This window comes from Penaeus monodon, chromosome 10, assembly GCF_015228065.2.
Source record: "Penaeus monodon isolate SGIC_2016 chromosome 10, NSTDA_Pmon_1, whole genome shotgun sequence".
Classification (NCBI taxonomy): domain Eukaryota; kingdom Metazoa; phylum Arthropoda; class Malacostraca; order Decapoda; family Penaeidae; genus Penaeus; species Penaeus monodon.
The window spans coordinates 46168471-46172625 of NC_051395.1; the positions used below are offsets into that span (position 1 = coordinate 46168471).

Here is a 4155-nt window from a genome sequence, read left to right on the forward strand (position 1 = left end):
CGTTATTTATAACGTGTGAAAGGAAAAAAAATATATATATGTATATATCTTCTTCTTCTTTTAACGGTAGGTTCATGTCTGAGCCGCCGTGGTCACAGAATGATACTTAGTTTTTTCATGTTGTGATGCTCTTGGAGTGAGTACGTGGTAGGGTCCCCAGTTCCTTTCCATGGAGAGTGCCGGTGGTACCTTTTAGGTAATCATTCTCTCTATTTATCCGGGCTTGGGACCAGCACTTGACTTGGGCTGGCTTGGCCACCCAGTGGCTAGGTAGGCGATCAAGGTGAAGTTCCTTGCCCAAGGGAACAACGCGGCGGTCGGTGACTCGAACCCCCGAATTCAGATTGCCGTCGTGAGTCTTGAGTCTGACGCTCTAACCATTCGACCACCGCGGCCCCATATGTATATATACATATATATTATATATATATATATATATATATATATATATATATATATATATAATATAATATAATATAATATAACGTCTGGTTTCATGGTTTATTGGAGGCAGCTGTTATAGGTTAAAAGAAAATGCTTCCATGATTTTTTTCTTAGCAATTTAGAGCGGTGGTTTGCCATTGCCTTCCGCCCGGTTTTTTTTTTTTTTTTTTTTTTATCGAATCACCATCTCTATTTACCCGGCACTGACTTGAGCTGGCTTGGCCACCCAGTGGCTAGGCAGGCAATCGAGATGAAGTTTCCTTGCCAAGGGAAACAACGCGCCGGCCGGTGACTCGAACCCTCGAACTCAGATTGCCGTCGTGACAGTCTTGAGTCCCGACGCTCTAACCATTCGAACCACCGCGGCCCCATATGTTATATATATATATATATATATATATATATATATATATATATATATATATATATATATATATATATATATATATATGATATAATATAACGTCTGGTTTCATGGTTTATTGGAGGCAGCTGTTATAGGTTAAAAGAAAATGTGTTCAGGAATGTATTTCATTTGGTTTAGACATTTATTCCCTCTTTTTACGTTTCATCTATATTTCGATTATTATGAAATTCAACGATCTCTCTCTCTCTCTCTCTCTCTCTCTCTCTCTCCTCTCTCTCTCTCTCTCTCTCTCTCTCTCTCTCTCTCTCTCTCTCTCTCTGTCTCTCTGTCTCTCTGTCTCTGTCTCGTCTCTGTCTCTGTCTCTGTCTCTGTCTCTCTCTCTCTCTCTCTCTCTCTCTCTCTCTCTCTCTCTCTCTCTCTCTATATATATATATATATATATATATATATATATATATATGTATATATGTATATATATATATATATATATATATATACTAATATGTGTATATATATATATATATATGTATATATTATATATATATATATATATATATATATATATATATATATATATATATAAAGAAACAAGAAAGAGTGAGAGAGAAAATAGGAATCTGTCCAAGGCCTGGTTGTTAGAATTTATTTTGGAATGCATTTGTATTAACTCAAGCGAAGTTTAGCGAATAATTCCATTTCAGAAATATACACACAAAGAAGGAAGATCCTTTTAAGTTTCAAGTTGCTTCAATCTATGCCGTCGTTTGTCATTTTCAAAGATTCGCGGCAAACGGGACCGAACTTGAAAACCGTCTTTGGGTTTTGACATTTTGTGAGCTTCAGAATATAAGATAGTTATATGGGCATTTCACCTAATTAAGAACGTTTTTTTTTCTGCCTCGCGGCTTTTATTCAAGGGCATAGATCTTCTGAGAAAATTTCAGTGCTTCTCCATCGTAATGAAGAAGCGCCGGAGTAAGGCAGGCTAAATACATCAGAATAGTTTTTGCGTTCGTGTAAGGCGAGATCCACTTTCTGCAGGTCGCCAAAATGATTTTTTAAAATTACATGTCTCTAAAATTACACCAACTTCTGTATGGTAGACACCAACCTCTGTATCGTAGACACCAACCTCTGTATCGTAGACACCAACTTCTGTATGGTAGACACCAACTTCTGTATCGTAGACACCAACTTCTGTATGGTAGACACCTACCTCTGTATGGTAGACACCAACTTCTGTATGGTAGACACCAACTTCTTTATCGTAGACACCAACTTCTGTATCGTAGACACCAACTTCTGCATCTTAGACACCAACTTCTGTATCGTAGACACCAACTTCTGTATCGTAGACACCAACTTCTGTATCGTAGACACCAACTTCTGTATCGTAGACACCAACCTCTGTATCGTAGACACCAACTTCTGTATCGTAGACACCAACCTCTGTATCGTAGACACCAACTTCTGTATCGTAGACACCAACTTCTGTATGGTAGACACCAACCTCTGTATCGTAGACACCAACTTCTGTATCGTAGACACCAACTTCTGTATCGTATTTTTTTCTCAATTGTAACGGTTATACTGGTTATCGACGGTGTCCGTTATTTTTCCCGCGTATCCATCAAAACAAAAGACACACGATTGTGTCCGATCTTCATTTTTTTTTTTTCATATTGCAGCAATTAGCTCATCATTTGTAGTTAATGATGTAGTTCTTGAAAAAAAGAACAGGTAATAGCAGTGGTAGCTAGAGAAGAAGAGGGAGGAGAAGGAGAAGGAGAAGATGAAGATGAAGATGAAGATGAAGATGAAGATGAAGATGAAGATGATAATGAAGATGATGATGAGGAGGAGAAGGAGAAGGAGAAGGAGAAGGAGAAGGAGAAGGAGAAGGAGAAGGAGAAGGAGAAGGAGAAGGAGAAGAAGAAGAAGAAGAAGAAGAAGAAGAAGAAGAAGAAGAAGAAGAAGAAGAAGAAGAAGAAGAAGGAGAAGAAGAAGAAGGAGGAGGAGGAGAAGGAGAAGAAAAAGAAGAAGGAGAAGAAGAAGGAGAAGAAAAGAAGTCGCTACATTCTTAGGTTTTCGGAACTTTTAAATGCAAGGAGGTTTATATTTAAAACAGATTGCATTTTCTGGCTGGTTGACATTGCATAAGAACTTCACTAGCATGCGCTCAACCGATTTTGTATTTTGAGAAGACTCAGCTGGGTCGAAAATCTACGACATTGAATGAACGTCGGAGAGAAAGAAAGAAAGAAGGAAGGAAGGAACGAAAGAAGGAAATAAAGTAGGAAAGAGAGAAAAAAGAAATATATATATATTTTTTTTCTTTTCTTTTCCTTTCTTTTGTATTACATAACTTGGTGCGTGTTTGCTCGTCTGTACTGATAAGGAACAATGGTACGGCAATCGGTTATGCAATAAGTGTATATCTACCTATGATATAAACAACTGTAGCATTTGCCTTTTTTTTTTTAATCTGAGATAAAAATAGCTATGAATAATAGCGATTATGATATTGATAATTATTTTGATGATTATGATAATGAAAACAAAGACTTTATTTTTATCATTAATATGATCAGTAGGATTATCATTATTATTATTTTTATTACTGTCCTTTATTAAAAGGAACATTATTATGGTGACGCTTACGTAACGTTCTCTACCCTCGGTCTTAGGTCATCAGCTGAGATCGATTTAGCCGGTATGAGGGGAAGGATGATATGAGGGAAAGGGAAGGGGAGAAGGGACGAGAGGGAGAAGGGAAGAGGGGAGAGGGAGGAGGGACGAGAGGGAGAAGGGAAGAGGGGAGAGGGAGGAGGGACGAGAGGGAGAAGGGAAGAGGGGAGAGGGAGGAGGGACGAGAGGGAGAAGGGAAGAGGGGAGAGGGAGAAGGGATGAGGGGGAGAGGAAGGAGGGGTGTGGGAAGAGGGGGGTGCGAGGAAGATGAAAGGGAAAAGGAAGGGGGAAAAAAGGAAAAGGAGAAGGGAAGGGAGGGAGAAGGGACGAGGGGAAAGGTGTAGTGGGAAGGAGGAAAGAGACGGACGGATTTAATAGGGGGAAAAGGGAAAGGGAATATAGGGAAAAGGGGAAACGGGAGGTGGGAGGAGGATGGAAGGAGGAAGGAGCGTAGAGGGAGAGCGAGGGGGGGGGGGATTATAGGAGTGAGGAGGGGAAATGGAGAGGGGACGAGAAAGGAGGACCGAACAGGGAGGAGGGACGAGGGAAGAGGAAAGAATGAAGAGGGAAAAGGGAGGAGGGGGAAGTGGAAGGAGACGGACAAAGACCAGGAGAGATGGAAAGGGAAGGAGAGAAGAAAGGAAAGAAGAAAAGGG

At 40.0% G+C, this 4155-nt stretch overlaps 1 protein-coding gene across 1 annotated transcript in view; it reads left to right on the forward strand.

Moving 5' to 3' along the window:
* The window catches only part of LOC119578084 (alpha-1,3-mannosyl-glycoprotein 4-beta-N-acetylglucosaminyltransferase B-like), a gene marked incomplete in the record, with an annotated part of 154663 nt that overhangs the window by 131427 nt on the left and 19081 nt on the right, over nt 1-4155 (forward strand).